This window comes from Zingiber officinale, chromosome 3B, assembly GCF_018446385.1.
Source record: "Zingiber officinale cultivar Zhangliang chromosome 3B, Zo_v1.1, whole genome shotgun sequence".
Lineage (NCBI taxonomy): Eukaryota > Viridiplantae > Streptophyta > Magnoliopsida > Zingiberales > Zingiberaceae > Zingiber > Zingiber officinale.
In genome coordinates, this window is record NC_055991.1 from 48,585,794 (window position 1) to 48,596,599 (window position 10,806).

The 10,806-nt window shown below is 37.2% G+C and overlaps 1 non-coding gene across 1 annotated transcript; it reads left to right on the top strand.

Annotated features, from left to right (window-relative positions):
- The first annotated feature begins 1,125 nt into the window (after positions 1–1,125).
- On the top strand, positions 1,126–1,231 carry LOC121968850. The gene has a single exon (XR_006108378.1). It is a non-coding gene; the product is annotated as a small nucleolar RNA R71 (small nucleolar RNA).
- Positions 1,232–10,806: the final 9,575 nt, after the last annotated feature.

Below are 10,806 nucleotides of genomic sequence, written 5' to 3' on the forward strand. Positions count from 1 at the left end.
CATGATGCCCTTCAGGAATTTGGCAAACTTGGGCATTTGAAGGATTGCATCAATGAGTGGTACTTCTACACATATTTCTTTTACCTTCTCTAAGAATTTGCCAAACTCCTCATCCTTCTTTAACATAATAAGTCTTTGAGGAAAAGGGACTGCTATACTTTGATGGTTGAGTGGAAGAGTCTCTTTAACCTTAGTGGTACTCTCCTCATCAACTTGAATATGATTTGGTGCTGGAGGGGAGAGCTCTTCTTCAGTGTGCATCCTTTTTGGAGCAGTCACTTGGGGATCTCCCAAGGTCCGTCCGCTCCTAAGCTCAATTCTGTTGCAGTGCTCCATGGAATTAACATCAGGCTTGCCAGGTAATTGTCCTGGTGCTCTAGAAGATGAAGAAGCTAGTTGGGCAATCTGACTTTCCAAGATCTTTTGATGTCTATCAGAATTATCCATTCTCTGAGTGAGCTTTAAAATGTCTTGTTTCATTTCATTCTGAGTGGACATAATATCTTCAAACATCTTTTCAATTTTAGACATAGGAAAGCCTTGAGAAGATTGTTGCTGAAAGTTTTGTTGGCTAGATTGAAAATTAGGCCTTGCCCCCATGGATGATCCTTGATCTTGGTTATTTCTGTAAGAGAAATTAGGATGACTCTTCCATCCAGGGTTGTAGGTATTTGAGTATGGGTTGTTCTACCTTTGATTGAAACCCATGATTGCATCATATTGCTCTAATTGATTGATTTGTGCAGTGATAGCCCCCAATGGACATGAGTCATTTGAATGTTCAGAACTTCCATAAACTTCACAAGAAGAAACAATGGCATTGACCGTACTTGAGCTAGCTCCCATATTCTCAAACTTTTTTGTAAGAGCATCCAGTTTTGCAGCCAATAGGGTCACTGCATCAACATCAAAGTTTCCTAATGCTTTTGTTGTTGGGTTCATAAAAGAATAGCCACCACTTATTTCATTATCCCATTGATGGTGGTTTTGTGCTATGCTCTCAATTATCTCCTCGGCTTCATCCAAGCTCTTATTCATAAGTGCCCCTCTAGCAACTGAATCAAGGGACACTTTTGTATGATAATTAATGCCGTTATAAAATGTATGTAGCACTAACCACCTTCCAAACCATGGTGTGGGCATTGTCTGAGCATACTATTGTATCTATCCCAAGCTTCAAATAAAGATTCAGAGTCCGCTTGTTTTAAGCTTGCAATAAGATTCCTCGTATGAGCTGTTTTACTTGGAGGATAGAATTTATCAAGGAATTGTTGCTCGCATTACTCCCATGTGGTGATGCTATTTGGAGCCAAAGAGTTTAACCATTACTTGGCTCTATCTCTCAAGGAGGACCCAAATAGAAGTAGGCGCACTGCCTCTGAAGGAACACCATTCATCTTCATTGTCCCGCATATCTCATAGAAGACCTCTAAATGTTGGTTCAGGTCTTCATGCGGTCCTCCACCAAACTGATTTTGCTGCAACATGGATATAATCACAGGTTTGATCTCAAAATTATTTGCTTCAACTGAAGACCTTGAAATACTAGATCGAAAACCCCTAGCATAAGGTGCTGCATAATCCTTTAGTGGTTTATTCGCTATGATAGAATGTTCTTATTCTTCTTGTTGTATTTGCAAAATTTTTCATCTATGAAATGTTCTGTCTATCTCAGGATCTAGAGGAAGAAGTTCTCCTGCAAAGTTAGACCTTCACATACACAAGAACAAGATAGCAAGATATGTTCAAAAGAAAAGAAAGAAGAACGAAACTGAATTAAAGACAAGAAAAATAGAGAAAAGTTAGGTTAGAATGTTAAGAATCAAAAATGCAGAATTAGAATTACAACTAAAGGAATTGACAAGAATGTTATACAAGAAAGGAAAATCTTCTGAAAATAGAATTCTAATAATTAGTTACAACTATACAAATGAAAAGAAAAGTTATGTCTAGTCTAACTTAATTGATAATTCCTAATGTTATAGCGCAGTCGCCTGCAATGGCGCCAAAAACTTGTTGACCTCCGCAAGTGTACGAAAATATCGCAAGTAATATAAAAGATTATCGTATCCACAGGGACTGGAATAAGCACTAAGAATATCTCAACGTGAATTAGCTAGACAACAAATCAATGGATTGACAAAGTCTAAGTGTAACTATAAAAAGTAAACAAAAGAATGAAAGAATAGGCAACAAGAATAAAGGCAATGATAAGGGATATTCTAGGAGTTTTGGTCTCTTTGTAAGGTTGTTCAATGTAAATGATCTACCAAATCCTTTTTCTCAATCGTCCATCATTTGTAGTGTTGGTTGCTACTCGGAAAACCTATAGGTTCCACTGTACAAAAATTTTGTACAAAGGTCTGAACCTTTTCCTAGCTACCATGTGTTCTTTTAAATTAAATTTTGGATCGCCTGCGAAACTTAACACGTTTGATCCAAAACTTAATCTATTTGTTCTTTTAGGTTTTGACTTGGATCTCCTGCGGAACTTAACACGTTCGACCCAAGTCTCCTTAAGTTATTAATTCCATTAAATATTAATTTCCATAATTGGTTCCCAGTACTGACGTGGCGAGGCACATGGCCTTCTTGGATATGGGAGCAACCACCACCGACTAGACAAAACCTTTTATAGAAAGATAATATTTAATTTCCTAAAATAACTTTAGGTTAACCAAAGAGAGCAATCAAATCACAAGGAAAAGAAAAACAAAAGAACACAACTTCGAAAAACATATTCGAAATTCTAGAACGTAAGCCTCTTGTATTTGGTATTATTTCCATAAATAACTAGCATGATGCGGAAAATGAAAAACTACTAGTTATACCTTCTAGAAAGACCTCTTGATCTTCTACCGTATTCCTCTTCTAACCTCGGACGTTGTGTAGGCAACGATCAAGCTCCAAGAGATGCTAGCTTTCTCTCCTTCTTCTTCTTCTTCTCCGAGTAGTATCCGGCCACCACAAGAGCGCCAAGGGAGAGGGAGAGGTTCGGCCACCACAAGAGGAAGAGAAGGAGATGATGGCCGGCCACACCAAGGAACAAAAGAGGGAGAGAAATAATAGATGTTGTGTCTCATGAAGGCACCCTCACCCCTTCTTTTATATTCCTTGGCCTAGGCAAATTAGGAAATTTAATTACAATAAAATTTCCTTAATTTTCCTTGACATGAATTAATTGAGAAAAATAAAATAAAATTTCCCAATCAACTTGTAATGGCCGGAGCAAATTAGGAGAGTTTCAATCAACAAATTAAAACTTCCTAATTTGTTTCCGGAAATTTTAAAAAATAAAATTTCTCTTTAAAAATCTCTTCATGGTTAATAAAAGGAAATTTCTATAATTTTAATTTTATTAACATGTGAATAATTTTAAAGAGAAAATAAAACATCTCTCCAATCTACAAATAAGGAAAGAGATCTAATCTCTTTCTTTAATCTTTTGTAGATCTTTTACAAGAGAGATATTTTAATTTTAATTCTCTTTAAATTATATCTTCCACATAATAATAAAAATTAAAATTAAAATTCTTTTTTAATTTAATTTGGCCGGCCCCCACTAGCTTGGGTTCAAGCTAGGGCCGGCCACCCAAAATCATACCTAGGCCGGCCCTAGCTTGGTTCCCAAGCTAGCTTGGCCGACCCCTTATTGGTGGGTATAGAAGGTGGGTATAGGTGGGTATAGAACTCTATAAATAAGAGGCTACGATAGGGACTGAGAGGAGGAATTGGTTTTGGTCTCCCGATAAAATTAAGCATCCCGTGTTCGCCCCGAACACACAACTTAATTTTATCAATAATAATTAATTCCACTAGAGAACTATCATTGAACTACCGCACCAATCCCAAATTACATTTTTGGGCTCCTTCTTATTATGAGTGTGTTAGTCTCCCTGTGTTTAAGATATCGAATGTCCACTAATTAAGTGAGTTACTGACAACTCATTTAATTAATATCTAAGTCCAAAAGTAGTACCACTCAACCTTATCGTCATGTCGGACTAAGTCCACCTGCAGGGTTTAACATGACAATCCTTATGAGCTCCTCTTGGGGACATTATCAACCTAGTATCTCTAGGACACAGTTTCCTTCTATAATCAACAACACACACTATAAGTGATACTATTTCCCAACTTATCGGGTTTATTGATTCATCAAACTAAATCTCACCCATTGATAAATTAAAGAAATAAATATCAAACATATGTGCTTGTTCTTATATTAGGATTAAGAGCACACACTTCCATAATAACTGAGGTCTTTGTTCCTTTATAAAGTCAGTATAAAAGAAACGACCTCTAATGGTCCTACTCAATACACTCTGAGTGTACTGGTGTAATTATATAGTCAAGATAAACTAATACCTAATTACACTACGACCTTCTAATGGTTTGTTCCTTTCCATTTTAGTCGTGAGCTACTATTTATAATTTATAAGGTACTGATAACATCATCTTCTGTATGTGACACCACATACTATGTTATCTACAATATAAATTAAATGAACAACTACAAACAAATGTAGACAATTTGACCAAATGTGATTCTTTATTCATAATGAATGTTTACAAAGCTTAGGCTTTCAGTATACACTCCAACATGTAGAAGGTTGTCGGTTCTCTCTTGCAATAGAGAACCGACCTGGGACTGAAATCCATACCTAGATTGATCAATTAGGAATGAATCTATGTTGTCCTTAAACGGGCTTGCCTGTCACGTACGTCCCTCGAAAAATCAACATAAGAATCCATCGCTCATCAACCCATCAAGATATAAAGATTAATGCATAAATCTATCATTCCCTCTTGAAATACCTAATTTCCCCTTCAAGATAATCCCTCAAACATCCTTACATGGGCATGTTCCTGTCACAAAGATCCCTCGAAAAATCGAATGAAGAATTACCTCCACAAGATATCTAAACTCTCAATCAAGCATAGTAATTAGGCACAATCACAACATTCCACACAAGATCAAATAGATACAAAACAGGACAAAATCATAGAAATGGGAAATTGACATATTAATAAGAGTTTACATCAAGAAATCCTTACAAATACTCCCTCCATCCTAGAACAAAGATAAACTACTCCATCGATCGAAGAAAGAAATCCGAAAACATAAAGATTACAAGCATTCTTGATCCCAATCCAAGAAAATGAAAGAAAGAAGGCTTATCTATGATGAAGATGGTCTTCAGATCCAATCCATGTTCTCGGAGTCGAATCGGTGAAGATCTGCCCTTAGATCACCCAGAAATCCACCCAAGAATGGAAGGAATCTCCCAAATCTTCCTTTCTCCCCAAAGGGGAGAAGATCCCCTTTCAAATTTTGAAGGAAGACTTATATAGAAGAGGGGTTTGGGTGCCACATGGCCCCGAAGCATGGCTGTGTGAGGTTCACACGGCCTGCTCCATTCTCTTCTCTGCTAACCTCACACGGCCGTGTGAGGTACACGGCCGTAGCTTGCCTCTACCAATGCCCCCTTGCACGGTCGTGTAGATTTACACGGCCTGTACTACCTTCGTCTCTAGAAACCTGGCACGACCGTGTGGTGCACATGGCCAGCACTCTCTTGCTCAATGGAAACCTCACACGGCCGTGTAGCACACACGGGCGAGGCTTCTTTGGTCTCTTGAAAATTGACATGGCCGTGTGGTGTACACGTCCTAGGCTTCATTGCGCTCCAAAGCTTGGCACGACCGTGTGAGGTTCACACGGCCAAGCCATACTCCTTCTCTGCTGTAGCTACACGACCTCTCATCTCCACACGACCTGGGCAAACCCCCATGGCAGAGTCGTGTAGGGTTCAGGTATCATGGCTTCCTCCATCGCTTTGCTTGCAGATTTGGCCTCGAACACACATCCTTCACCAAATTTGACTCATGTGTACAGAAAATGCGCAAAAGTAGATCTCCGAACAAAGAGAGTAAATATGCTAAAAAGGAAAGCTGGAAGTACGAAAATACATAGATCAAGCATGCTCAAAGTATGTGAATGTGCGTCAAAACATGCTAACAAGTGTATACAATCTACGCATATCAATATATAATCCAAATATGAAGAAAGAAGGAAACTACTAATTAATACATGGAGATAGAGAGAAGAGATACTTATCTTTTAAGCGTAGCATCCTTGGAAGCGCTCCCTCGCTGCGGAGGTAGATGGATCTTGAAGGAATGGAGGTGGATGAAGCCTTAGAGTTTCCCCCTAATGGAAGAATCCTTCCCCAAGGACAGGGATGAAGTCCTCAATCCCCCCATGATTTGTCAAAGAATGAGGTTCCTCACCCTTTTATACCTCCTCCAAACTACCCAGGAAAATCGAGATTATAGGGTCCGGTAAAATGAGTTTCGCACCCATTAAACTCAATTTTCTCATAATTCACACTGAACCAAAGTTGCATCCCATGAAATTATCGACAATCTGATATTCAGATTAAGCCTTAGGTCAAACTAAGCTGAAGGTTATGATGGTTTAAAGTTTGGTCTGCAGTCTGGATGGAGGTCCTGATAGAGCCACAGTTTAGAGGCTTGGGCATGCCTTTTAGCATGGGTAAACTCTGCTATCTCTCTATTGGACCTAAAGAAAAGTTATAGTTTTTGAAGTTAGCTATATTTCGGTATAAAGAACAGCCTATAACTCAAACCAAGTGCAAAGTTATGGCCATTTTACGACTAGTCTACAATCTACTCAGAATTTAGCATGGCTTTGTTTTGGCGTGACATAACTTCGGCTTCTTTGCCACACTGTCATGTCAAAAGACATGGCTGTAGAATGTATGCTCTCAGCTGGAGAGGCACAACCGTATGGATTCACATGGTCGTGGTCTTCTTCTCTTCTAGAGTGTGGAACAGCCGTGTGAACTCACATGGCTGAAGCTTGATTTTCCATGGGAAAGCCACATGGTCGTGTGGTTTCACACAACCTGAGCTTGATCTTCTCTATGTTTACTCTAATGTGCATTTTTGTTTTATTTTCGGTCCAAATGGGATTCTGTCAATCAAAATAAACAAAGAGCAGATCTCCGAATAGAATATAATGGAAGTACAACATTATAATGAAATAGGGTGTAATATACATAGAGTATACTAATGAAATACAAGTAGATGTGTGTCAAAACATGCATAAAAGTGCATATAATCTACGCGCATTAATAAGCTAAGGTTCAAGTCTAGGTGTGATGTGCGTAGAATATATATACCATTATGCATGTTAACACTCATTCACTTGCTTTCTTTATGTATGTTCTATTCATTTTCACCCCTCTTTGACATATTTTCAGCATAATTATTCTCTTTGTCAGAGATATGCTTTTGTTTGATTTTCTATTGACAAGATATATTTTCAGAGCAAAAATGGTGTTGAAACATGCTTCAGAGAGATAAAAGAAGAAGAGAAAAGCCCTTTCCATGTGGTTTCACATGGTCGTTCCCCTCCACTCGTGGGAAAGTAGCACACTATCATGCTAAAGGGCACAACCATACGACCCATCCAGAGAAGAGCAAGGCTCTTGCTGTGTGGTTTCACATGGTTGTACCAAGAATCTAGATGGTGTTAGATCATGGTCGTGCCAAAAGGCATGGTCACGTCACTCAAGCAGAGCAAGATCATGCCATGGATGTGCTAAAAGGTACAGTCGCCACATGGCCCATGTGTAGCCCATGTTTTTCTCTATAAAAGAGGGATTCTCCCCTTTTTCAAGGGGAGAAAGGTTCTCCCTCTTGAGGGTGTTGGAGTGTATACTAAAAGGCAAGTTTTTGTAAACATTTATAAAAATCACATTGGTCAAATGTCCATATTTATTTGTTAAATATAGTTATTCAATTAATTTATAAAGTAGATAACATGGTGTATGGTGTCACGCACAGAAGATCATGTCATCAACTCTTTATAAATTATAAACAGTTACTCACGATTAAGATGGAAAGGAACAAACCATTGGTATAGTCGTAGTGTAATTAGGTATTAGTTTATCTTGACTAATAAATTACACTAGTACACTCTAAGTGTTTTGAGTAGGACCATTTTAGGTAAGTTCTTTTTATACTGACTTAATAAAAGAACTAGACCCTAGTTATTATGGAAGTGTGTACTCTTAATCCAAATATAATAAAAAGCAAATATATTTAGTATTTATTTCTTTAACTTATCAAAGGGTGAGATTTAGCTCGATAAATTAATAGGCCCGATAAGTTTGGAAATGATATTACTTATAGTGTGTGTTGTTGATTATAGAAGGAAACTGTTTTCTAGTTATCTAGGTTGAGAATGTCCCCAAGAGGAGCTCATAAGGATTGTCATGTTAAACCCTGTAGGTGGAGTTAGTCCGACATGACAATGAAGTTGAGTGGTACTACTCTTGGAGCTAGATATTAATTAAGTGAGTTTTAGTAACTTACTTAATTAGCGGGAATTCGTTATCTTAAACACAGGGAGACTAACACACTCATGATAAGAAGGAGTCCATAATGTAATTTGGGATTGGTGCAGTAGTGCAACAATAACTCTCTAGTGGAATGAGTTATTGTTGATGAACTTGAGTTGTGTGTTTGGGGCGAACACGGGATATTCAAGCTCATCGGAAGGCCATAACCAATTTCTCCTCTAGGTCCCTATCGTAGCCTTATTAGTGTCTTATAAACCACTCATTAAAAGCCCTTCTTGGTGTCCAAGAAAGGAGGCCAGCCCATTGCTTGGTGACCAAGCAATGGCCGGCCACCATCTCCTTAAGAGGGTCGGCCCTCTTGCTTGGTGATCAAGCAAGTAGGGGCCGACCATAATAAATTCAAATAGGAGGGGTGTTTTGAATTTTTAAAATCTTCTCTTTGTAGAAAACTATAAAATTTAAAAGAGAGATTTTAATTTTAAAAACATTCATGGTTTTAGAAAAAAGGAAGAGAAGTTTTAAAAATTAAAATTTTCTATTCATGTTAAAAAAGGAAATTTTTGAAGAGAAGTTTTAAATTTTAAAACATGGTTTTAATTTTTAAAACTTTCCTTTTTTGTAACACCCCTAGAAAGCCTAGAAGGGTAATGGGAGTACGAATGAAAAGAGGATGTAAATACTCTATGTTAAATATTAAGATGGATTTAGATGATTAAAACTTTATGAAAGAAAAATAAAGTTGAGAATATAATCATCTAAGCATGATTTAAAATGTATGGAATTAATGTGGACAAAAGAAAGAAATAAGAGATAATATGTACATGTATGAAATATTTATGCATAATGCATAATATATATGAATTATTATGTGTAAAAGAAAATAAAATGTTAGAAGAGAGATTGAACCTTGGATCTCTTGTAGGGAACATGTATAGGATACCAAAGGGGATAGGAGAATTATTGATAAGGAGAGAAAGGATTAAGTAGTTAAGAATAAGAAAGGATTCTTTTTACTTAAAAGAAAAAGGAAGTAAAAAGAAATAAAAATATACATAACCAAGTTTTGAACCTTGGTTCTCTTGTGGATGCATGCATGTATTAACCAAGTGGGATAAGAGAGGATATTGTAAGAGGAGAGATAGAAAATTTTATTAAAGGAGAGAAAAGAGAGAGATTAAGAGAGAACTCACAAGGCATATCTCTAGAATATTCCTATCATAAAGAAGAGGAATAAATGGGGAGGATGAATCAAGTCAAATTTCCTCCCCTCATTTTAGTATAAATAGGCATGGAGGGGTGACTTCAAATTCATCCTCCACTCCTCTCCCTCTCCTCCTCCCTCTTGTGCCGAGACCCCCTCTCCCTCTCCTCTTCTTCTTGTTGCCAAGCAACACAAGAGGAAGGAAGCTCCTCTTCCTCCTCACTCCCTCCCTCTTCTTTCTTCCTTGTTGTTGCCGAGCAACACAAGAGGAAGAAGCTTCTTCTTCCTCCCCTCTCCACCAAAAGACCTAGCCACTCCTTTCCCTCCATTTGTGCCGAACCTAGCAAGCAAGAAGAAAGGTCCAAGCAAGTTCTCAATTCTAGGAAACTTAAGCGAAGAAGGTAAGCTTCCCCTCACCTGTGGTACAAGGCTTTTTACATGTTTTTATGATTTTATGAGGATTCTTCTTCATGTTTTTATACCTATATGATGCTTGATAAGAGGAGCACTTAACCCTAGAATTTCGGCCAAAAATATTTTTAAGAGGCTAGAGAAATTCATTGTTTTACTCAACTAGTACAAGGTTCTTCCTATGAAATGTTAGGGTCCATGTAATTAGTTTTCTTGCTTAGAAGATGTTTGAACTAAAAGGAAACCCACCCATATGTTTCGGCCAAGAAGGGGTTTAGGGTTAGGAATACCCTTAAATTTAAATAAACATGCTCATGAGGTAGGATACAAAGATGTTAAAAGATTTGTATGTTTCGGCCAAGTTGTTCATGAACTAAATTTATATGTTTATTTCTTAGTAAATTTTACCATGAAACTCACTTAGGTTTTCATGCTTTAGACTACTTAAAAACCTAGCTAAAGAATGGTAGGTTTCGGCCATGTGAAGGAAATAAAAGAAAAAAAAAGGAAAGAAAGAAACCTAGGAAATGTTATGCAATGAAATTTATGTAAATGCCATGATATGTGATAGCATATGAAATGCTATACATAATAAGAAGAATGAAATTTATGTAAATGCCATGATATGTGATAGCATATGAAATGCTATACATAATAAGAAGAATGAAATTTATGTAAATGCCATGATATGTGATAGCATATGAAATGCTATACATAATGAGAAGAATGAAATATATGTAAATGCCATGATATGTGATAGCATATGAAATGCTATACATAATGAGAAGAATGAAATTATGT